Source organism: Corythoichthys intestinalis, chromosome 5 (genome assembly GCF_030265065.1).
Source record: "Corythoichthys intestinalis isolate RoL2023-P3 chromosome 5, ASM3026506v1, whole genome shotgun sequence".
Taxonomy (NCBI): domain Eukaryota; kingdom Metazoa; phylum Chordata; class Actinopteri; order Syngnathiformes; family Syngnathidae; genus Corythoichthys; species Corythoichthys intestinalis.
In genome coordinates, this window is record NC_080399.1 from 60857483 (window position 1) to 60884204 (window position 26722).

At 37.8% G+C, this 26722-nt stretch overlaps 1 protein-coding gene across 3 annotated transcripts in view; it reads left to right on the forward strand.

The window, feature by feature from the left end:
• chst6 (carbohydrate sulfotransferase 6) overlaps positions 1–26722 on the forward strand; it is a 31766-nt gene that overhangs the window by 385 nt on the left and 4659 nt on the right. Inside the window, exon 2 of one of the 3 annotated variants that reach the window (XM_057835776.1) lies at positions 46–115. The gene's annotated coding sequence lies outside the window, so the exon portion shown is untranslated. Of the gene's footprint in view, positions 1–45; positions 116–6450; positions 6910–26722 lie in introns of those variants that run through there. The other 2 variants (XM_057835777.1, XM_057835778.1) reach the window with 2 other exon arrangements.

The following is a 26722-nucleotide window of genomic DNA, read 5'->3' on the forward strand; positions in this document are numbered from 1 at the left end:
ATTTATTTTCCCCTCAAAATAACTCAAAATATGTCTTGAAAACAGAAGATGTCTTGAAAACAGAAGATAGACAACAAGACAAATGAAGAAGAAATGGGAGTAAGCTGGAGTGAAGGTATGTGACAGAACTGTGCAAACATACAGGCAAGCTAAAAGGAAACTAACATTGACACTTAAACAGAAAAGATCAAGACCGCAATGGGCTAAGGAGAGGCAATCATGGACTTTGAATGACTGGATGAGGGTTATTTTCAGTGATGAGTTAAGTAACTGCATTGGACAACGCGATGATAATGGAACTTTGGTTTGGTGCCGTCCCAGTGAGATTTACAAAGATGACTGCCTGAAGCGATCCTCAAATTCTCCTCAGTCCGCGCACGCTTAGTGCTCGGGCCCTAATAATAATCCTTTGCAAACAATAGGGCCTTTGCACGCTTAGTGCTCGGGCCCTAATAAATAAATTCAAGTCCTGGGTATCTCCCATCCTTGGACCCTCCATGTCGGCAGGGAAAAACTCCAAAAACTCCAGAGTATTCGGGAGAAAATGAGAAACCTTGGGGAGTACCACAGTCAGGAGAGATCCACTCCCAGGACGGATAGACAGGAAGCCCCAGGACCGCTAGTGGGAATTAGCAGGCGAAGTTACAGTCCGTAAAGATGCAGTGGAGTAAAGGAGCAAGAAGAGGTCCATCTAGCCAGATGAAACGGGGGTAGCAATGAGGACGTCCATCCAGCCAGGGGTCCACACAGTCAGGAGGCTGCAGCTGAAAAATAGCCCCTCCCCAGAGGGGAGAGGGGAAAGGGGACACCGGGTGACTAGTGATGAAGAGACTAGACAACTAGATATTAAAATTGGAAAATAGAAATAAAGTAAGATAAGTGGTAGGTTGAGTGAGAAAAAGGAGATAGAACTCAGTGGCTGTACTTCCCCCAGCTTTATAGCTTCTAGTGCAGCTTAGACTAAACTGTGAGTCTACTCCGACTTCAACTAGCCTGACCATAAGCTTTGTTGAATAGGAACGTTTTTAATCTAATCTTAAATGTGCAGACTGTCTCGGCTTCTTTAATATTAGCTGGAAGCTGATTCCATAAAACAGGGGCTTGGTGGCTAAAGGCTCTATCTCCAACAGTACTTTTAGAAACCCTGGGAACTACCAGTAGACCAGCATTCTGAGAGCGGTGTGTTCTGTTGGGGCGGTATGGAACCAGAGCATCGGTGGGATAAGATGGCCCCAACCCATTAATGGTCTTAAATGTAAGAAGGAGGATTTTAAATTTAAAATCTAAACTCGACTGGAAGCCAGTGAAGGGCCTGGAGCACAGGGGTGATGTGCTCTCTTCTATATATATATCTATATATATATATATATATATATTAGGGCTGTCAAACGATTAAAATTTTTAATCGAGTTAATTACAGCTTAAAAATTAATTAATCGTAATTAATCGCAATTCAAACCATCTATAAAATATGCCATATTTTTCTGTAAATTATTGTTGGAATGGAAAGATAAGACAAGATGGATATATACATTCAACATATGGTACATAAGGACTGTATTTGTTTATTATAACAATAAATCAACAAGATGGCATTAACATTATTAACATTCTGTTAAAGTGATCCATGGATAGAAAGACTTGTAGTTCTTAAAAGATGAATATTAGTACAAGTTATAGAAATGTTATATTAAAACGCCTCTTAATGTTTTCGTTTTAATAAAATTTGTAAAATTTTCAATCAAAAAATAAACTAGTGGCCCTATTCTGTCTTCAATGTGTGTGAGTACACAAACTGACAGATAGCGAACGTAAGTTCCAAAAATAAATCAGACGGTGTGGCAAAGTTGCATGGGCTTTACTGAAGTCATCTCTTTTTGACAGGAGCACGTTTCTTGTATTTTTGTAAAACTGAAAATAACAAGGCAATGTTATGCATAAATCACAAAATAACATAAAATGTACACACACGTGTCCATTTGAGCAGTAGCACTAGCCAATTAGCTCACAAGCATCTAACAATGTAACTGCATTTCACCACATATGTGAACAAATTCAAATACACGTCATCAATAACTATCTAATGCTCATGAATATAAACAAAGGAGGAATATAACTCACAAGCGACGCATGTATTAGACACAAACAGTGTGATGGGGCTATGAGAACTGCCACTGAATACTGGATGCGGACGTTAGCTGGTCTGAATAGCACTGTGTATTAGTGTGAGTTTGCGTCGACATATAATCACGTCAGAAAAGCGCGCCGAAACCCAAATAATCAGCTGCACTGAATCGCCAGCAGAGGGCAACATTACGCCACATAATATATGCAAGTCACACCCAAGCACCAGCAGAGGGCGAAAAAACTCCATAAAACACAATTAACAAGTTGGCCTTTCACCGTACTGACATTTAAATCTGTCTGAGCGGGCCTAGTGCGTTAATTGCGTCAAATATTTTAACGTGATTAATTTAAAAAATTAATTACCACGCGTTAACGCGATAATTTTGACAGCCCTAATATATATATATATATATGATATATATATATATATATATATATATATATATATATATATATATATATATATATATATATATATATATTATGTCATATCCTCTGGTTGTTTTACGTCTCTGACCGTTCTTGGGGGCAATTTACATTACTATTTTTGTGTAGCAATCACAAATGCTACTCAGTGACAGCCAACGAACACTTTTATTTTTTCATTAATAACAAACCGAATTCTATAATACAGTATATTTATACTTCCCCCATACTAAAGTTTTTTTTAATTTAATTTAATTTTTTTGTTTTAAATTTTATAACAGAAAAGGTAACAGTGGCAGTCACATACCATTTGAATTTTTTTCAGGTCATTCATTGTCAGACAGAAGCAGCACAGCAAAACGCCACGCTAAAAAATAGCAAAATGGCTTTACGTCTTCCTCCTCTGAAGGACCATGGCCCCAAACAAAATGTTTACTGCATATCTAATGTGAATGGCTTCACCTTGCTGGCGTTAAACTGGTCTTTTGGACGTCCAAGTTGATCCAATCTTAACATTTTTTCCTCTGAGTTTTTGGTTTCGGGAAATGTATGAAGAAAACATCTTTCATATGTCGCAAAGTCTAGAGTCGTTTCTACAAGTTCCATAGCAGCAGTGTTTGATCGGCATGTTCTTTTTTGAAAAATTACCGAAGAAAACAGGCAGAAATAACATGGTTTGTATGCGAGGGTGTGTCTATAATGTCCCACTTCCGTGTTACGATGGCAACGTCACGGTCTAAAAATAGCATTCGTAGGCTATTTTCATCGCTCTACGTCAAAAAATTCTAATAGGGGAGGTCTTTTGAAAAATTCAAGGAAGGGGGAGATGTTGAACCATTTAAGAAAATAATAACAATAATCGAGGACGTAGGTTTGCATAGGGACGGTAGGGACAAAACACTTCCAACTTTTCAGGATGCTCAAATTGTCCCCACCAACTTTTAAGCAACCTTATTTGCGTTATATAATGACTTCAGTTATATAGGTCTTTTAGATTGTCATCCCATATGTTTTATTGTTGTAATTGACCCCACCATTATTAGGTGAATTATTTTCATTATATTCAGACTTTCCCCAGAGAGCAGACCGACATGGAATAAACGTTGATTTTCCATCAAAATCATCAGTATAGTTGACATGGAAATTTTCGACGTCAAGTGATGTTAAAATTACGTTGTTCTATGGTATGTCAGGTGATGGTTGTTGATGGTTGTTGTTTACATTGTTTTATGGTTGATGAACTAATGTTGACAAAAAGTTGAATTATGATTGACCGTGAAATATGATTGAAAAGTCATTGAATTATGGACGAGCGGGCGTTTTGGTCGAAAACATAACATTGATTCAGAGTTGTTCCACTATTAATAATCGAAATGATGTTTAGGTTCTGTAAGGATTTCACCAGTGAAACAACATTAATTGAGGGCGCAAAAGTGACGTTGATTCAATGATATAAGATTGACAGCTGATCCAACATTTTTTCAACGTCGGTCTGCTATCTGGGACATGTACCTCTTCACACTTGCTGAATGTGCCAGTTCATTTTTTACCCTCCGAAAACGCTTATTTGATTGGCTGATAACTTGACCCCCCCAACAAACACCCACAAACACACATTAGATATCAGGGTTACTGGAAGTTTTTTTTTCAGCCAGTAGCAGCCACTGTAACAAATGTAAAAAGATATCAATGTTGTGGAAGTGGGGAACACACCACTAATTTTGCTACTGAAAGTCTGACCTTCATCAGAGTTGGCATAACATTAAACTGTTTGAACTTGTTAACGTGCAAAACTTGAGTAGGAAGCTGCTTAGAGAGAAGGGTCCTGTATGTGTTTTCTACTGTTAAAGTTAAATTCACTGTGAGAAATGAAGGTGAATCTAGGTCCACCTCCTTCTCCCTAATTTTACATTTTATTTTATTTATGTGGTCTTAAAGCAGCCTACAGGAGCTTTTTTTTTTTTTTTTTTTTTTTTTTTTTTTGTTGAATTTGGCTGTGCTTGTGGACAAAATCAGTTTTACCTGAAGGATAGCTCCATTTTTATTTATTTATTTATTTATTTTTGTTATTCCCTGACAAAGAAGTTTTTTCAGTTATATTTGATTTCTGTATTTCGACAATGTTGAATGGTTTTAAGACAAATGTTTATTTTTTTTTTATTCCTGGATCGTTAAGAGATAATTAACAAGCTTGTATTTATTTTATTATGTTAATATAATAGAAGTTATGTTCAAATAATGCAATTTAAATTTGCTATTAAAATCCGAACATTTTTTCTGGAAGTTTTCAAAATGTTTAGTCGTTTTAGAAAACAAAGGCTTGAATTGAACAGTGTAAGCTGAACCAATACACATAAAAGCATAAGCGGATTTTAAGGGAGGGGGCAGGGGGGCCAGGCCCCCCTGGTGGCTGAAAAATGTAATTGCATGAAATTGATTTTCCTATATATAAATATATATAAAAGTTGTAGAGCAATAAAACTGCAACAAAAATGAATGAAATGAACAAAAAATATGTATTTTTATAATGGGTCAAAGTTATTTTTCGAACAGATCATGTGACTAGCACCATAGACGGTCATTTACTATGCATACAATTTCCGCCCCCCCCCCCCAAAAAAAAAATAGGGGAGGGCAATTTTATTCTTTAAAAAAAAAAAAAATCTTTGAAAATATATATATATATATTTTTTTTGGGTTGAAGCAACTTTTGGGGGGATTGAAGGATTGTGACACAAATGTCCTACACATAATATGGCTCAAACACAAAAAGGATTGCTTCAATCAAATAAAACTTTTTCAATGAAAAATTAAGTGTTCAAATGCAAATTTTTAAATCTCAAATATTTGTTCGCATTCAAAAACGTTTTCTATAATTGAATTTTTTCTTTCTTTGATTTAAGTGATTCTTCCTTTTGAAAATGTTTTTTCTTTTCAAGCGACTTATTTTTTGATTGAATAATAAAGACAAAAATGTCCTAGCCAAAATGAGGCCCAAACACAAATCAACATTATTCAATCAAAACAGATGCTTCAATCAAAAAAAAAAAAAAACTTGAATCCAACAAACAAACAAAAAAAATAAATCAAAGAAAAATAGCTTTCACAAGCATTTTTTTGGTTTCGAATTTATTTTTGCATTCAAACAGATTTTTTCTTTTTTTTTTTTTTGATTGAAGCGACTTTTTAAAAAAATTGAAAATATATATTTTGATTGAAGCAACTTTTTTTTTTTTTTTTTTAAGCAACTTGTTTTTTTTGATTGAATAATAAAGACACAAATCTACCTCCATATGGCTCCGCCCAGGGGATACAATCTTTGACTGGGGTAACTACATTGGCACGACACCGGGCATACCATATTCAATGGTTGACAATCTTGGCAAAAAGTATTGCCTAAGCAGCCTGATTTAGAATTCCCCTCAAGAATGATGTGAAACAAAAAACGCTCACTGTCAACTTATTATTATAAATATTGTTGTAAGTTAATTTTATTGCTGACACTGCGTTTCCGTGTCATCAACATGTTGTGCCCCCCCCCCCCCCCCAAAAAAGTCAAACTCTGCCTATGCATAAAAGTTAGTATAAATCTATACAGATTTATTTTGCATTAATCATTATGAATCTCCCGTCCCCAGCAAAAAGTGTACATGCAGGTTATGCTGTTATATTGTCCTTACAAATGTGGAGACCAAGCCTGCGCCCTTGACAATAATCATACTAATAATACTCATCTTTTGACTTTCAAGAGGGCTCTCGCACCATTCGGTCCTTGAGACCTAAACATGAGCAAAGCCAAAAATATATGTAATGGTATGCAATGCAGCCAATAATGGCCAAGGAGATTGTGACGTCACGGATGTGAACAGAACACACAGGCACACACAGTGTTCTGACCGCTGACTCACTGAACCCCTGGGGTACATTGAGACTAGGTTGAGAATGACCCTCCTCATATATTTGACTCTGGCTGAACAGGGGACAACAAAACGCCAGCGAGCCTCTGTCACTGGCTCTCGTCCCGCCTGCCCTTCTTTGCCCACCCACCTACCCAACAGCCTTCCCTGTAACCTAAACCCCCGCCCAGCCCACTGGCGGCTCGCCAGCGGTCTCTGGCCACGTCTCAAACTTGGCTTTGCAACTTGTACACAGCCGGACGGGACGGGACACAAGGTGGAGGGAGGTTGGCCAGCAGAACAGAGCAGAGCAGAGCAGAGCAGAGCAGAGCAACTTCTTTCAGGGAAGAAAAGAGAGTGTGTTGAATCACAGAACTAAAACTGGAGGTCTTGGGATAGGGAAGCCAGCGCTAGCACCGGCTCCACCTCAAAACAGTGCAATATCCAAACAGAAAGAAAGGTGAGTTTCAACTACTCCAATTGATTGAAACGACAACAAAGGGACAAACGACGAAGTCTTTTCTTCTTTTGCCATATTTTTTTTTCTTCGTTTTCTTCACTATCACGACTCGTGCTTGTTGAAGTACAATAGTTGCCATAGGATCGAAGCTAACGGAAACATTTGTCTTCCATCAGAAGTATTTAAACAAATAACTGAAGGAATGAGTCTTTTACGCGTTTTGTGCCTTAACGTACAAATGATTATTTGACTCACACACCGATATCTTTAAAATTGCCATCCCGGACGCATGATATAGAATAATAAACAAAAGAAGTAATTGAGACGCACCTCTATTAAATTAAGTAGTGATTAGCCGGGGCCACTTTGCGTCACGTTTATTAATCAATACATTTTGGGAACAAATATTAGACGCTACGCATTTCTATGTCCCAGAACGCAAAGCATCTTTTTTTTTTTTCATAATTCTTTGATTAATTTAAAGTGGAGGAAGCGAACTGACATTGGTTGGCCACCCCACTTGCCAGTATATCGTTAGATTGTTGGAGCATCAGTTATGCATTTCATCCCAAATGAATGCATTTATTTTGAATTGTTAAATGTAGGGCTGTCAAATTTATCGCATGAACGGGCAGTAATTAATTTTTTTAAATTAATCACGTGAAAATATTTATCGCAATTAACACATTCACGATACGACTTATTCACACATTGCTGCAAACAGCCTGCAATGGCGCCGTTTTACTTATATACAGAGATAAGAGGCAGTGTCAAGTGAGTGGAGTAGATACAAGCATTCATTGGGGCCGTGCTTTTAATTGGCAAAAGCTTAGTCATCTCTCTCCCGCAGCAACTATAAATATTGTGGGAAGCGACATGTGGAAGAATGTCAGGAGTTGAACTTTTTCTTAACACCCTGTAGTGTACCCAACGCAGAGAAGATATAGCATTTGCGCCCACCACACACAGTCATGGTTGCACCACTTCCCATCATGCATTTGGGCAGAACAGTTAAGTCGCTACAGTACCATTTACTGAAAGCTCAACAAATACACTAGATGGCAACATTTAGTCACAATATACAAACTCACATTTATTCTTTAAGAATTACAAGTCTTTCTATCCGTGGATCCCTTTCACAGAAAGAATGTTAGTAATGTTAATGCCATCTTGTGGATTTATTGTTATAATAAACAAATACAATACTTATGTACAGTATGTTGAATGTATATATCCGTCTTGTCATATCTTTCCATTCCAACAATAATTTACAGAAAAATATGGCACATTTTAGAGATAGTTTGAATTGCGATTAATTGTGATTAATTAATTTTTAAGCTGTGATTAACTCGATTAAAAATTTTAATCGTTTGACAGCCCTAGTTAAATGTACACCTTATGCTTAATATATACCTAACACAATAAAACAATTGTTGTGGAATTCAAAATGTTGACTGGACAGTTATGAACATGCACATTAAATCATTAATAACATCAAATATTACACAATACACCAACGTATATCAGTAACCGTGTCCTTAAGTCTTTCTGATAGTTTTCCCCTGATCTTTTTACTGCAATGATATATTGAAAACCTGAAATTATGGCTTTTAGTTTTGGCCACCCCAAGATTTTGAGTGGCCCCATCTGGCCACCCCTATGAAAAAAAAAATTTTTTTTGTTTAAATTTCAAATGATTTCCAAATTCCAATTAATTGTTATCATAAATTACAGTGGTACCTCTACATACGATCACTTCGACACACGATCTTTTCGACATCCGACGTAAAATTTGAGCCGCCATTTGTTTCTACATCCGACGAGTTGCTCGAAATACGACGACATGACAGCACTGCAAACGAACGCACGGTGGATTTTCTTGTGTGAGAAATCAACACAGTTTTCAAAAAAAGTTGATACAGTTGGAGAAACAAGGAAAAAAGTGATGCTTACCTTTGAAATGAAGATGCAAGTTATAGAAAAATATGAGCTTGGGGTGCGCGTCCCTGAACTGGCTCAACAATACAGCTCCATGGTCCTCTTCCAACCACCGTTCGCCACTATTTATAAGTTAAGGTGACAATTATTATTGTGGTAACATTGCCAAGGAAATCGCCAGCTTCGTCACGTTTTTATCATTTATTTAAGAGCTTATCCAACACAAAACGCCCATTGTCTTAAGCAGTTGACGGCTCTCAAGAAAACGAAAGTATTATCTCTACCGCACAGACCTATCTCACTGAGACGTCAGCTTCGCGGTGCGTTCAGGGACAGTAAAAAGTGTCCGCCATATTAGAATCCGATTCGTTACATTATTTACAGGAATAATTATTAATTATTCTTCTTATTATTATATTATTCTGAATTATTTATTTATAACTTATTTGTTTTTCTATGTTTAATTGCCATTTGTAACAGTGCCAGCAGTATTTATTAAGAATTTAGTGTATGTTTTTAGGCTTTGGAACGAATTAATGGAATTATAATGTATTCCTATGGGAAAATCCTGCTCGACATACGACCATTTCGACTTACAAACAAGGTCCTGGAACGAATTAAATTCGTATGTAGAGGTACCACTGTATTTCAAATGTATTGATAACAAATTTGAGAGAATGACCTTTAAAAGGATCCACAGATAAAATTACATGTAGTTATTAAAATATGAACATTATTATTAATTAAAATAATTTGAAATGAAACCCTCTTGATGTTTTAGTTTTTACGCAATTTCTAAAATGAGTTTTAACTAGTAGGTCGCCATTGTTGTTGACGCCGCAGGGCGGTGACGTCATTTGGTTATGCTCCGAGGCTTCCAGAGTATGACATAAACATGTCATTCGTTCAACCCTAACAATTCGAACCCGAGAGGAACATTAATGAGCATGACAGCATTGTCGATATTTCACAAAACGAACAGCAAAAGCAAAATGAACAGGAACGACAGGGTGAGACAAGACAATGACAAAACAAGTGTTAAATGTGCTACACCGGCAAAACGTCCTACAAGAGGTGAATTTGACCCCCAAAGTACTACCATGCGCTTTCAGCTTGTTTTGTTTAGATGCATACGGACAGAACATACTAAAGATGCCTTAAGAAAATAGTTAAATGAGGGTGGTTTAAATATGCTACTTGACTAATGTCGTCAACAGATCAACATTCTGCTTTAAAACTACCAAAAGAAAACACAATGCTGGAAAATAAGAGAGGGAAACAAATGCAAAAACTATTTTGAGGCATTGAAATGGTAATAAGACTCAATAAAAAGACAAATGGTAAGTACTCGCCGCTTTTAACCGATGTGTGCATGTTTTGGACGTCTCGCCGCATAGAACGGATTGCAGAAGACCGGTGGTGTTCGTCTAGTGAGTGACAAACTACGTCATCACCCCGAGCGTCCATTGTGCGCATAAAACATGGCGCCCTCCGTGGGTCAAAACATGTACTAAATATTATAGATTTTTTAAATCAATGGCAATGTGTTTCTTATAACATAGTTTAGTAAAAGAGAACAATTGTGACTTATTAGAGCCTACAAGTCTTTGAGTCTGAGTTTCCCTTTAAAATAATAGTTCTCCAACATAGTGGAACATTGTGGGGCCCACATTAAAAGTTGCAAAACGGCTGGTGGCACATGGCCACCATGTCGTAGCGATGCCAAAACCAGTGAATGAGCTCATGAGTGCCATGCGATGCATCACGGAAAATACTAGAGCTGGGAATCTTTGGGCACCTAACGATTCGATTACGATTACGATTCAGAGGCTCCGATTCGATTATAAAACAATTATTGATGCACCCCCCTCCTTTTTTTTTCTCTTTTTTTTTTCTCTTTTTTTTGTTGTTTTTTTTGTTTTTAATGTTTTGTACATTAGTTCCAAAATTGTTCAAAAATACTCTCAGGCTAAACCACACTACTATTTCAGTATCAAGTTAACATATAGCAGTAAACAAATATACAAAAATAACATTAAATAAAAAACTCCAGTCCCTATTCTGTATCAGCAGCTTTAAACTACATTCAATTAATTTAATGTTGTCAATCAACCATTAAATTTGTTAAAATTGCTCCCGTTATTCCATAATTTCCCTTTTGTCTACTTTCGACATGTGAAAGTTTTAAAACTATTTTAAAGATAGATTCAAGTCAATATTTTACCAATTTAGGAGTATTTTAGATAAAAATATAATTAGGTTTGCTTGGAAGGTTCGCTACAACAGCCTTGCAGGGAAGTGTACTGCTTTAAGATGGCGGCCGTTTATAACGCCCGCATCTAGCTTTTTGTAGATGTGCTGCTAACACTACCAAATCTATATTGCATCTAGTCCTATATAAATGATATCCACTGTAACATTATATGGATGTACTTTGGAGCAGCTTTTCGGCAGCAGTCAGGTATGTTGTTGTGTTTTTTTATCTCGTTGCATGAGTTGAGCTAGAGCCGTGAGTTGAGCATTGGCATTACCCGAGGGGCCGGGTAATGGGAAGCATGATGTTTAGCTACTCTCGCTCCGTTCCGTTCCGAAGACCGCGCGGCGCGCTGAGTGTTGTGTACTTCCGCTTTACTTCGCATATTTCAATAATCGGAATTTGGATGTTTGTGAATCGTTCTCGAATCTTCCACCGCCGAATCGCGAATAATCTAAGAATCGGAAATTTTGCGCACACCTAAAAAATACAATGTTCAACACAACAAACTACAGTGGTACCGCTACATATGAAGGGAATTGGTTCCAGGAGCTTGTTTGTAGAGATGGGAATCTTGGGGCACCTTAGGATTCGATTACGATTTAGAGGCTATGATTTGATTATACCGTTTTGGCCCGAATATAGGATGGTGTTTTTTGCATTGAAATAACACTGAAAAAGATGGGGTCGTCTTATATTCGCGGTCTAGACATTATACCCATTCACGACGCTAGATGGCGCCAGATATCATTGAAGCAATGTTCTGTCATGACAGATCTCAGCTACTCTCCCCATTCACGACGCTAAATGGCGCCAGATATCATTGAAGCAATGTTCTGTCATGACAGATCTCAGCTACTCTCCCCATTCACAACGCTAGATGGCGCCAGATATCATTGAAGCGATGTTCTGTAACGACAGATCTCAGCTACTCTTTTTAGTTTAACCAGTTTGCATTATTTTATTGTAATGTTTTTCCTTATGCAGATTTGTTTCAAGACTACAGTTACAGTTAGACTTTGATGGTTAATGCAGTTATTGCAATTTTGTTGTTTTATCACAATAGATTGGTTTATTAACATTTCAAAAACCAGAAGCCATTCATTTACGAATGTGATTGCCCTTTAGTTTACCTATTTAAATGTTCAGATATTAAGATTTGAATGAGGCAAAATAAAATGGTTTTATCTCTCAAGTATATGGTTATAATCATTTGTTTCGGATGTACTGTAATTATTTTCTGTATAAAAATAATTTGGTGTTCAAAAAGTCTTTTTTTCAAACTTGAGTCTTGAAAAAGAGGGGGTCGTCTTATAATCAGGGCCATCTTATATTCGGGCCAATACGGTAAATCGATTTATTGAAATACTTAAAATACTTTTTGAATGTGTTTCCCTCTCATACTTTTAAGCGTTGGGTTTTCTTGTGGTAGCTTTAAAGCAGATTGTTGATGTGTTGACCACAATATCTCACGGAGCATATTTAAACCACCCTTATTTGATATTGCTACGTTTAATTATTTTCTAAAGGCATCTTTCGTATGTTCTGTCTGTATGCATCTAAACAAAACAAGCTGAAAGTGCACGGTAGTACTGTGGGTGTCAATTTCGCTGCTTGTAGACGTTTCGCCGGTGGATCACATTTTGGCAGAAGTTTTTTTTTTCTACTCTCAACTTGTCTCATCCAGTCTTTCCTGTTCATATTGCTGCTTGTTTTGTGAAATATCGACAGTGCCGTCATGCTCATCAATGTTCCTCTCGGGTTCAAATTTCAAGGGTTGAACAGATGACATGTTTGTGTCGCTAGAGTCATACTCTAGAAGCCCGGCAGCGTAACCATGTGACGTCACCGCTCTGCGACGGCAACAACAATGGCGACCTACAAGTTAAATAAATTTTACAAATTGTATAAAAAAGAAAACACCAAGAGGGGTTTCAATATCAAATTATTTTAACTCACAATAACATTTATCGTTCAAGAATTACAAGCCTCTCTATCTGTGGATCCCTTTAAAATTACTCCCGTTATTCCATGATTTCTACATGTCTACTTTCAACATGTGAAAGTTTTAAAATTGTTTCATCATTTAAAGATGGATTCACGTCAAGATTTTGCCGATTTAGGAGTATTTTGGATAAAAAAGTTAGTTCGGTTCGCTCGGAAGGTTTGCTAAAACAGCCTTCCAGAGAAGTCTACTGCTTTAAGATGGTGGATGTTTACTAACGCCACCGAGTCATTTCGCATCTAGTTTTTTTATACATGTGATATCTACCGTAGCATGATGTGGGCATTTTGTAGTGGCTGTTGGCTGCATTCGGGTATTATTGGTTTTTTTATCTAGCGGCATGAGTTGAGCCAAAGCCGTGAGTTGAGCATGATGTTTACTCTCGGTCGGTTCCTCATTGCGTTCCGCTTTACTTGGAATATTTCAATCATCGGAATTTGGATGTTTGTGAATCGTTCTCAAATCTTTCACGGCCGAATCGCAAATAATCTAAGAATCGGAAATTTCGCACACCACTACTTGTAAGTCGAAATGTCGTATGTTGAGCAGGATTTTCCCATAAGAATACATTATAATTCCATCAATTAGTTCCACAGCCTGAAAACCTACACTAAATCCTTAATAAATACTGCTGGTACTATTACAAATCGCAATTACACATAGCAAAACAAATACATTATAAATAACACTTGGAATAATATAATAATAATAATAATAATTCCTGTAATAATGTAATGAATCGGGTTCTAATGTGGCAGATGTGTTTGACGTGACAGCGAGATGGGTGCGGTTGAGATTTTACTTTCTCTTTTAATGTTCTGTTGTTGTTGGCGTCAACTGCGGCAGACAGTAGGCGTGTTGTGTTTCACAAATTGAAATAAATTATTAAAAACCTGACGAAGCTGGTGACTTCCTTGGAAATGTTACAATAATAATTGTTACCTTAACTTATAAAGACTGGCGAACGGCGTTTGGAGGAGGACAGTCGAGATTGTACACATTCTACGGCCGTATTGTTGAGCCAGTTCACGTATGTACACCCCACGCTCATATATTTTTTTTTTTATAATTTCCATCTTCATTTCAATGATAAGTGTCACCTTTTTCCATGTTTCCCCACCTGCACTAACATTCTTGTAACCTGTGTTGATTTCTCTCACAAGAAAATCCGCCATTGCGTCCGTCTTGCGGGAAAACAATGAAACTACAGCGCTGTCATGATTTGTTGTATTTCGAGCATGTCGTCAGATGAAGAAACGAATGGCGAGTCAAATTTTACGTCGGATGTCTTAAAGATCATGTGTTGAAGCGATCGGCTGTTGAGGTACCACTGCACATGCAACCTGATACGTCACATCTAAAGGTTGGGTATACTGGCCACAAGGTGTTATCCTGCTTGAGAAACTCACAACAACGTACTGTATATGAGGAAACATGTTTTGGAAATTCAAAGCAATAGAGCGGGAAGTGCAATCAAGTTTGCGAAGGAAAGAATATGGTTGTCATTTATATGTTGAACCTGCTGAATGTAATCTAAAAAAAAAAAACTTGTAATCTAACACACTTTTGATATCGCATGACTTTACCAAATGACTATTCCAATGAGTAATCAGTAATCCATAATCAGATTACTATTTCAAAGTAACTGTGGCAGTACTGAGTTCAAGTTGGTCCATTTCAGATAGCTGCTGCGGATGTTTGTACATTCTCGTGAAGTCTTTATCTTAGATCGTTGCCAACCAGGGTTCTTGCGGCTAAAAGTATATGGGCAATTTCCGGCCAGCTAACATTAGCTGTGAACATTAAAAAGTTCAGAAAAAGACAGCGGTGCTGGAGCAGCGGCAGAACGCCGAAAAAAATGCAGAGCTTGCGCTGTTTACCCTTTCTCTGGCTTCTTGTAATGATAACTGGCGTTCACCCCGCTTCCCAACGTGAAAGCAACGCACAAAACTAAGGCTAGGTTCATACCGCAGGTCTTAATGCACGAATCCGATTTTTTCGTGTTTTTCCGACTCGAGTGAGGCATTAACTTGACAGTCTGAAAGTGACAAGTCGCATAGAAGTGGACCATTTCAAATCCGATCTGGGTCACTTTCGTATGTGGTTTAAATCCGATCTGGGCCTCATTTTTCCAGAACGTCGCGGCGGTCTGAACTGTCCAGTCTCCCAAATCGGAATTCATGCAGCAATTACGTCATCAAAGAGCGAGAGAGACGGGGCGCTATGGTAACGGTGCAGCTCTGCGTTAGTGCCTAGCTTGCCTTGAACACGGCTTTTGGGGAGGGTCGGGCTTGACAACAGTCATAAAAAAATAAAATGGGTTGAGGATAAGCCTGAGAATGCTCGGTTTTCTCTCTGCTCCATTTGAGCAAGATTTCAAGATTGCTTACACGGCCGAGAGTCGGGGCAAACTGTCCGCATATGTGTGTGTGTGTCATGCATGGACAGTGCGTGCATGCTATCGATCCATATAAACTTTGAATATAAGATTAAACAGGGAATATTTATGTCTGTTATTTGTGTCCTCTTTTTGGAAATCAAAATATGATCACTTTTGAATGACGTTGAGCGTTGAATGATGTGTGGTCATTTGTTTTGATGCTCCTGTTCATGCAGGTCATTTTCGTCAGCGCATCTCGGACTGCGAATTAGTGCGCATGCGTGATACTTGAACGGGCTCAATGGACAAAGGCAGTCTGAATGGGCACGCCAAAAATAAAAAATTACAATTGGATTTGCGGTATGAACCAAGCCTAACAGAAAGTAGCGCTGGCATGACCTGAAACAAGTCCGAGTGCAACAAAGGAAAGCGGACAGCACGTATAGTATAATGAAATACCAAATATTAAAAGCATTTAGAAATCAACCATTTAGATTTAATAAATAACAAAATTAAATGACGAATTATATAGAGCGTATAGTACAATGAAATACCAATTATTCAAAGCATTTAAAGATGAACCATTTAGATTTCATTACTAACTTAATTAAATGATGAATAATATACTGTACTTACCATCAATTAGGGGTGTGACAATATATCGAAATGGTGATATATCGTGATACTTTGTATACCAAAAGGTTATCGATATGCTCCTGCAAAGAATCTAAATATCGGTTTAAAAAGGTGTCAATGTCTAAAAAAATACATAAAAATGAACCAACAAGTTGCTACCAAAATCTTCCACCATAATAGCGTCTCAATTAACTCTAAGGCTGCATTGACGGTGCTTGACGCCCAATCCATTTAGACTGGGAACATTTGTTCATTCGGAAACCAGAGCATTCACAGTCATTTTGTCCGATTTTCCGGGCATTTACAGGTCACTTTCTGTTCATTTTAGGGCATTTGCAGGTCATTTCCTGTTGAATTTGAGTCACTGCCTATTCATTTGGTTGATTCCAGGTCACTTCCTGTTCTGCAACTCAAATAAACAGGAAGTGACCCATAAAATACCCTGAAATCAACAGGAAGTAACTGAAAATCAACAGGTAAATGACCTTAAATGGCCCAAAATTATCTCATTGCCTGGCATTGGCTGCCACTGACGGCCATAGACGTTCAATCCATTTGAACTGGGAGGGATGGCAGAACGATATTGGAAAAAAATATTGTTGCGATTTTTTGGGGGTTTGCGATATATTCCGATCATATAGTGCAATATTAAAAAAAAAAATATATATATATATAATTTTTTTTTTTTTAAAGAAGTTTTCACTAGATGACTTGAATAGCTGTTTGGAAAGACTTTGGATGACTCACCATCACCACAGTGTACAGTGATCCCTCGTTTTTTGCAGTTAATGCGGACCAGAACCCGCCGCGATAAGTGAAAAACCGCGAAGTAGCACCCCCCCAATTTTTTTTTTTTTTTTTTTTTGTGCTCAATTTATTTATACAAATTTAGCATTGGAAAAGAGATACATATAAGACATGTTTTTTTCCTCACTTTTTCCCCCAAAGTGATTTAAAAAATGTATATAAATAAATGGTTTTTAAGCACTTCAAATGTCATAATTATGATCAGTTTTAAACATAACTGTCCAACCAAATCATTTTTGAACAAGAATAAAGTACTGTAGATAAATGCTTGGCTTTATTTAATGCTTCTGTTTATCTCCCGTAGCTGAGCGTTGGAGTGACATGTAGAAATTTCAAACTCCTCATAATCACTTCTGTCATTTATATGTCTCCAACGTCTCCACACACACACACACACACACACACACACACACACACACACACACACACACACACACACACACACACACACACACACACACATTCATTCCAGCGCGGCTTCCTTGCAGAAACTGTTTAACAAGTTAAACGATGATTGACAGATGTCCGTGCCAAGTCTTTGGCCAGATCAACGCCATCGTTAACTTTAATAAGCAAGTGCCGCAGTGACTGAGAGGAACAAAGGGTTGGGAAAGGGAGGGTGTGAGGCTGTGCGCAGAGCAGAAAGCAAGGCGTATGTGGATTAAAAAAAATAAAAACTATCGCACGTGCTTGCGATGGGACTATCGCGCACGCGGACATCGCGATGGCGATGTTTAAACGATATTTCGTTCAGGCTTAACGTCTACTAGTGATAAACTCATTCCAATTCACAGCAGAAGCTTGTTTTTCTGTTTATTAGTTGTTTGTAGAATATCCTAGAATGATTTCCTGACCAATGTATCGATAATCGTTGTATCATCAGATCATCGTTATCGTGAGCTTTGTATCGCAAACCGTATCGTATCGTGAGGTACCAAGATGTTCCCACTCCTACCATCAATGCTGAGAGTTGTCCAACAAGACACTGTTGCGTGACTTTAAAATAAATAAATAATAAATAAATAAAAGCAGTGGCGAATGAGACTCCGGCGTCGTAAAGTCAATCACGCAAGTCAGGTACGTCGTAACCCGGGTACTATCTGTATTCTACTTTTATTTTGTAGTGATGATGTCACACAGCCCTTCATCTACTGTGGAATGGAACCGCAATGGTGCAGCTCGTTTGTTAAATGCAATTTGAGTAAGAGGCTCTCACTCAAGAGCTTTGTCTAATATTGCATTCAATTGATATGCGATATTTATTGCTATTTGTTTATATGACCAAAATGAATAGAATCAATCCAATCAGTTTGTCTTCAACTCCCACTTCAATGTCTCATCATAAAATCTAATCCATATTTTGAGTATTGTTTGGAGCTCAGAGGTACAGAGTGATTGATATCACTTTTGAAGAGAGACTTTTTTTTTGTTTTTTTGTTGTTGTTTTTTTTTTTGTTCATGTAAATACTCTTAAAGGTAAACTATTGATTATTTTACTGCACTTCATCTGCTTAACAGATGGTATCCACTCAGTTCAAATGGACAGTTTGCCTTATGATAATTATTTTATATACTGCAAAAGTTAAACATTTAGCTTGCAACGTTTGAGCTGAATCAATTCAGTGACTGAGGTTGAGACATTGGGCAGCTGTTGACCAAGACGACCTGGCCTGTTTATTTATCCTTTATATGCAGCCTCTTTCTACAGACATTCACGGCAGCTCCATGCAGCGACAGAAAATCTAAAACAACCCTAACAAGCCAATTCTTTCTGATACAGCTAGATGATTTAAGCATTCTCAGAAAAAATACATTCTGTCAAGACAAAAGGTTAAATGTTAATATTAAATTTTAAATAGAACTTTAAAAAACACATAATTTCAGCAGAAACTACAATGGGAGCTTTGCTGTAGTGATTTGGGGACATTTTAGGGTCACTTCTTGTTGATATCTTTTCACTCTCTGTTGATATTTTGATTTACATGGCCATCAATAGCTCGACCTACATATGCCTCCATTGAATTGAAGTATATTAGCATTATGGTTGGGCATCGTTTTAATTTGAACGGTTCCGATACCACGTTTCGATTCCAGTTCCAAGCAATTCTCGATTCCGATTCTTTCAATAGGCAGGGTGAAAAAAATTGCATACTTTATATTAATTTCTTACTTTTTTTCTTTTTTAAATTATATGAACTTTTAATTAACTTTGCAATGAATTTCTGACAGAGCTATTTTAACTTGTATTTAAATACCAGTCTTTGAACTTGAATTTGATGAAGTTTCTTTCCACAGGAGTGCACTTTCACAAAGATGTTTATTTTTCAAAAGTTCCCGGAGAAAACATTTACACAAAATCTTTTGCGTATGTTTTAGAGTGTCTTATGCTGCAGGCATTTTTACATTTTATCGAGCTCCCACTAATGGGCGAACCTGGTACAGAATATCAAGCAAAAAAACAACTTGTAATACCCAGTCCAGATTTGCAGCGGGTACAGCATAAAATCAGAAACAGTTTTTGTTGAGGCAAATGATCATATCTGCCTTCTCAGGCAGTAAACGTAAGCGTTCTGGACAGTGCAGTAGAGAACACACGTTTACCAGGTGGCAGGTGCTCACAGCCGAGTATACAAATAAATCTCACGTATCACTAGTGAAGTACTTGGGAAAAAAAATAATAATGATGAACTTTGATACGACGGACTATTAGGGCCAAATTAATACATTTTAAAAAAGGACTACAAGAATAGTCGTACTGTTGCTACGAGAAAGTCGCAAATATTACGTAGCGGTAAGGTAGCTGTGAGCCGTTACGCACTTTACACACATGTACCTGAGCTGGGAGCAATGACGAAGCATTAGTATAAATTCTTCTATTGCAGTGTTTTTCAACCTTTTTTGAGTCACGGTACATTTTTACATTGGAAAAAATCTCGCGGGGCACACAACAAACCAAAAATGTTCCGAAATTATTTTCTGAACTGTATATTTAATTATAAAATAATTTCTCAGTATGCATGCTTACTCAGGTGAAACTTGAGCCTGTTTAGATGAACACAAGGTTGATATTCTTCAACAGCTATCAGTCTTTCTCTGTTTTTATTTTTTTATAGAAATTAGGTTTGAAAAAGCTCAGAATTATCAGACAGGGGGACTTCAGCAATGTCTTTACCCTCATCAAGGCCTAGCATCTCGCAGACAATGGCTTTGCAGGCAGGTAGTATTAATGTCTCTGTCACGGTGTGGGACTTTTTCGATTTAGCAACAAGGTAACTTGCTTCGAGGGCTTTCTCATTTACCTTTGTAGTTTTTTTTCAAAAGGCGAACAAAGTATTCCATTGACTTGTTTTGAAGCGATGGGTGTTTGGAGATGACGTTCAAACTTGCTTGGCACCGTGGCGCTGTTGGATAGCTGCTTGTGTTGCGTTCAAGAACTGCTCGGATTTCTAAGAGTTTTCGGAGTTTTTCCTTGCCGACATGGAGGGTCTAAGGATGAGGGATGCCCAGGACTTGGAGTAGAACTTTATTTAATTCATCTACTGTTTTTGACTGTGTATCATATTGCCTCTGCAAAGCCCTTTGAGACAACCTTATTGTGATATAGGGCTACACAAATAAAATTGAATTGAATTGAATGACGAGTTTAACCAAATGATGTGCAGTAGACATGCTGGGGTCCACATTTTCGCGGACAGCAAGGTCGCTGATGGCTAGAAATCAGAGCAGTTCTTGAATGCAACATGAGCAATACCTCGCCCATCTGAACACGACCGAGAACTTTCTGCCTACTCCTTCCTTCCTACTGCAACTCCGGCCGAAAAAAGAAAAAAAAAAAAGATATTATATACAGTGGGGCAAATAAGTATTTAGTCAACCACCAATTGTGCAAGTTCTTCTACTTGAAAAGATTAGAAAGGCCTGTAATTGTCAACATGGGTAAACCTCAACCATGAGAGAATGTGGGGGAAAAAAAACAGAAAATCACATTGTTTGATTGTTAAACAATTTATTTCCAAATTAGAGTGGAAAATAAGTATTTGGTTACCTACAAACAAGCAAGATTTCTGACTGTCAAAGAGGTCTAACTTGTAAAATTGTAGACCTGCACCAGGCTGGGAAGCTTGAATCTGCAATAGGTAAAACGCTTGGTGTAAAGAAATCAGCTGTGGGAGCAAGACCACTGATAATCTCCCTCGATCTGGGACTCCATGCATGATCTCACCCCGTGGCGTCAAAATGATAACAAGAACTGTGAGCAAAAATCCCAGAACCACACGGGGGGCCTAGTGAATGACTTACAGAGCTGGGACCACAGTAACAACGGCTACTATCAGTAACACAATGTGCCGCCAGGGACTCAAATCCTGCAATGCCAGACGTGTCCCCCTGGTGAAGCCAGTACACGTCCAGGCCCGTCTGCGGTTTGCGAGAGAGCATTTGGATGATCCAGAAGAGGGGAGAATGTGTTATGGTCAGATGAAACCAAAATAGAACTTTTTGCTAGAAACACAGGTTCTCGTGTTTGGAGGAGAAAGAATACTGAATTGCATGCGAAGAACACCATACCCACTGTGAAGCATGGGGGCGGAAACATCATGCTTTGGGGCTGTTTTTCTGCAAAGGGACCTGGACGACTGATCTGTGTAAAGGAAAGAATGAATGGGGCCATGTATCGAGAGATTATGAGTAAAAATCTCCTTCCATCAGCAAAGGCATTGAAGATGAGACGTGGCTGGGTCTTTCAGTATGACAATGATCCCAAAAACATAGCCAGGGCAACAAAGGAGTGGCTTCGTAAGAAGCATTTCAAGGTCCTGGAATTGCCTGGCCAGTCTCCAGGTCTCAACCCCATAGAAAATCTGTAGAGGGAGTTGAAAGGCAGTTTTGCCCAACGACAGCCCCAAAACATCACTGCTCTAGAGGAGATCTGCATGGAGGAATGGGCCAAAATACCAGCAACAGTGTGTGAAAAGCTTGTGAAGAGTTACAGAAAACATTTGGCCTCCATTATTGCCAACAAAGGGTACATAACAAAATATTGAGATGAACTTTTGGTATTGACCAAATACTTATTTTCCACCATGATTTGCAAATAAATTCTTTAAAAATCAAAAATGTGATTTTCTGGGGTTTTTCTTCACATTCTGTCTCTCATGGCTGAGGTTTAACCATGTTGACAATTACAGGCCTCTCTAATATTTTCAAGTGGGAGAACTTGCACAGTTAGTGGTTGATTAAATACTTATTTGCCCCACTCTCTCTCTATATATATGCGACATTGGATAATTATTTCGCGGCACACCTGACGATCTCTCACGCGACACTGTCCTATTGATTATCATTTGATGATCTTTTAATACTGTTGATTTTAATGGAGGCGGCAATGAGCCACATAAAGTACGTCGCTGCTTATATCACTACATTAGCCCGACGTATATAATAATACGACTTGTTGTCGTACAATTCCAATCCGTCCGTCTGTCCATCCATCTATCCATCCATCCATCATTTACCGTTTAACCCGGGCTTAGGTCGCAGGACCAGCAGAAGACTGACGTAATTCAGTGTTTTACTTTGCTGGGTCTAACTGGTTAGAGGTCCGGCAAAGCACGTCAAATACGCCGCACTCAGCTGTGCACTACTCAGCACTTGTATTCCATGAAGCCGGAGGTGTTTAATCATATTGGTTGTGAAGCAACCATTGCATGATGTAGCTCTGTGTTGCAAATGTTGCAGTGAGCTGACTGGTCATTGTTCTTTGTGAAGTTGAGCCGAACGTTTGAGCGCCGCCACACCGTGATTACGATTGAAATCAAGTTGTAATACACAAACACACACTTCTTGTGGCTTCTTCTTTGTGGTTTTTGGCAGCTATTTTTTCCGGCCGGTGGTCACGGCATCGAAACTTGGAATCGAAAAAAAAAAATTCTAACGGTTCTGGTAGAACCGGAGTGTTAGTCCCGGTTCCCATCGATGCTCGATGCCCAACTCTAATTAGCACCAATAGAAACCACATACAAGGCTGTCATTGGAATCGAAGTACATTGGCATCAATAGAACGGACGTGCATGGCTGTCAATGTCATCGACTTACATGGGCCCCAGTTGAATGTCAATGGAATGTAAGTTGGTAAGTTTTTGGTCAAAAATTCACAACTACACAGTTTTTTCTGCCATTGAAAATGAATGGGAAATGATGGCCATTAGAAATGAGGTACAAGTTAAAATGAATACTTATTTCTGTTTGTCTTGATTTTGTCTGTCCAGGGCTCCAGATCAGAATAACATTTTTTTTTTACCAGGAGCACAGTGGCCCCTAACTTAAAAATTTTAGGTGCACAAGCAGAAGATTCAGGGGTGCACACTTTAAATCGACATGAAAAATTTCCCCTCTAATTTTCACTGTTTAACAGATAAATACTTTAATAATAAATGCATATAAATAAAAACTTATGAATCTATATTTTTTCTATAGTTTAGACATTAAGCAGTATACTGCTTAGAAATTATGTTAACATGGGAATTTTGTTCCATTTCTGTCAACTGGCACTACAACCAGAGCTTAATTTGTAAATCATAAGGTGCCGAAACGCAAACTACATATGACAGCGCAGGGATGACAGCACGGAGACATGTCCCGGAACATATGCAGAAAATGGTGCTGAAAACAAAACACAAATGCCCGCTTGCCATGCTGTGGGACTTACCTTTTTTTCTTTCTTTTCTATGTGCTTTTCTGACTTGTTTTGAACCATCTTCCTTCTTTTTGAAAAAAGAATAAATCCTATCGTCTTTTTGGCATGTTGAAATACCGTTTGATCCTGGCTGCTTGCTCCCCAGATGACGCAAATTTCAAGTTTTTTGTTTTTTCTTTTTTTCTATTTTTAATGTCGGGCGTGATTTGTTGGTCCAGCTTTTCAGAGCATCAGCAAATCTCAGACTCTTTCAAATGATGATAGATTTTTATTAAACAACATGCAATTCTTGGGATTTGTCGTTTAAATCAATTTATGCATATTATTTAGGGCTGTCAAACGATTAAAATTTTTAATCGAGTTAATCACAGCTTAAAAATTGTAACTAATCACAATTCAAACCATCTGTAAAATATGCCATATTTTTCTGTAAATTTTTGTTGGAATGGAAAGATAAGACACAAGACGGATAATACATTCAACATACTGTACATAAGTACTGTATTCTTTTATTATAACAATTAGGGTTGTTCCGATCATGTTTTTTTGTTCCCGATCCGATCCCGATCGTTTTAGTTTGAGTATCTGCCGATCCTGATATTTCCCGATCAGATTGCTTTTTTTTTGCTCCCGATTCAATTCCAATCATTCCCGATAATTTATCCCGATCATATACATTTTGGCAATGCATTAAGAAAAAAATGAATACAACTCGGACGAATATATACATTCAACATACAGTACATAAGTACTGTATTTGTTTATTATGACAATAAATCCTCAAGATGGCATTTACATTATTAACATTCTTTCTGTGAGAGGGATTCACGGATAGAAAGACTTGTGACTTTGTATATTGTGACTAAATATTGCCATCTAGTGTATTTGTTGAGCTTTCAGTAAATGATACTGCAGCCATGCCCCAATGCATGATGGGAAGTGGAACCATGATAGGAAGTGGAACCATGACTGTGCGTAGTGCTAGCAATTGATATATCTTCTCTGCGTTGGGCAATAAAATAAGGTGATAAGAATAAGATCAAATGCGACCTTGCTTCCCATGATATTTCTAATCGTAGGGAGAGGGATTGTAAGGCTTTAGCCAATTAAAATAAGCCTCCAAAGGCTGCCAAAATTCACTACTTATTTTATGCTGCCTTTAATCTATCTATACAAGCAAAATGGCGCCATTGCAGATTGAGCGCGACAATGCGTGAGTGGGTCGTGCAACGCATGCATTAATTGCGTAAATTTTTTAACGTGATACATTTTTTTAAAAAATTTACCGCCGTTACTGGGATAAATTTGATAACCCTAACTTAAGCCTAAACCAAAGACTCTGGATGAATGTAACATATTATGTCTGTAACGTTAAATACAATTAGAAAATGATTTAATTAAAAATATATATATATTTTTTTTAAAAAAAGGCATGGCCGATATTTTTTTGCCGATTCTGATACTTTGAAAATGACGTGATCGGACCCGATCGATCGGGATCTCTAATAACAATAAATCCACAAGATGCCATTAACATTCTGTTAAAGTGATCTATGGATGGAAAGACTTAGTAAACTTAGACTTGTAGTTCTTAAAAGATAAATGTTAGTTCAAGTTATAGAAATTTTAATATTAAAACCCCTCTTAATGTTTTCAATTTAATAAAATTTGTAAAATTTTCAATAAAAAAAAAAAAAACTAGTAGCTCGCCATTGTTGATGTCAATAATTACACAATGCTAAGGTGCTGAAACCCATAAAATCAGTCGCACCCAAGCGCAAGCAGAGGGCGACAAAACACCAAAAAACACAAGTAACAAGTGGACATGACACTGTGCTCTTATTTTAATCTGTTTGAGCGGGCATGTGCGTTAATTGCGTCAAATATTTTAACGTGATTAATTTTAAAAAATCAATTACCGCCCGTTAACGCGGTAATTTTGACAGCCCTAATATTATTTTATTTTATACTGTAATGTCCGCAACTATGTGTAATATTCTGATATGTTTTCCGAGGCACCCTGAAGTGCACGCAATGTTACTGTTGTTTTGGTCACTTGATGCGGGAGTGCGATAGAGAAGCACAACCTGCCGAGAGCCCCAAGCTGTGTAATTACTGTTAGTTCCATGTGTTAATAAAGAAACAAAGTTGTCAGCACGTCGTGTGTTTGATACTTTTGTCAAGAAAAAGCTCTAAACAAGACATTATGCACGATCCGTTTAAGAGACGCTGGGACTGGAGAGCTGTGAGTAGAAGGAAGGGAGGGGGAGACGAGCGAGAAGCAAAAGTTCGCGGTCGAATGTTGCGGCAGTCCGCATTAGTTTGTTTATTGTTTTCATATTGTTGCCACAATAAAGTGGAGATAGCCATCAATGACTCCTCTCCTTCTTTCCCCCCCAACGTTATTATATTATTATTATTTCATATGCACGAGAGGTGCCGGATCTGCCCAAATAAGTCCCGGAACACAGGGAGTCCAAAATCAAGAGGTGCCGGATCTTGTTCAGGCAAGATCCGGCTCAAATTAACCCGACTACAACCAATTAGCAACAGATTTATTGATTGATTGTCAACATGGAGGAGCGTATCATTTTAGCAGTGTGCGACATGCACATACTTTATGATACCTCAGCATGATTTTAGGGGCATACTGTATATACACCTGTACAGTAGGTGTCGGTAGAGAGCGAGTATGAATAAAGCATTGAGTAATGAACCTCTGGCTGACACAAATTACAATGTTTTTTTGATTCAAAGGGCTTCATTTAGCCCATCACTAGTAAGTACACATACTTGTAGTACAAGTAACCATTGTTGAGTACAATTAAATACACGTCTTTAGTACAAGTGCACAACATAAATGCTTATCCTTGTCTTATTTCTGCAACCTTAATTTATGAAGCCTCCAGAGCTCTAGCAACCTGGATGAAGACAAAGAACTGATCTTGTAATTGGCCGTTGATTGGAGGGCGGGACATGCGTTATAAACACAGAATATAAACAATAACTTTTACGGGCTGACAATCAACTTTTAAAATGGGGAAATCCTGGATTAACCGTGGAGAACTGCGTTACAAGTATTTCTAAAAAATGTTTCTT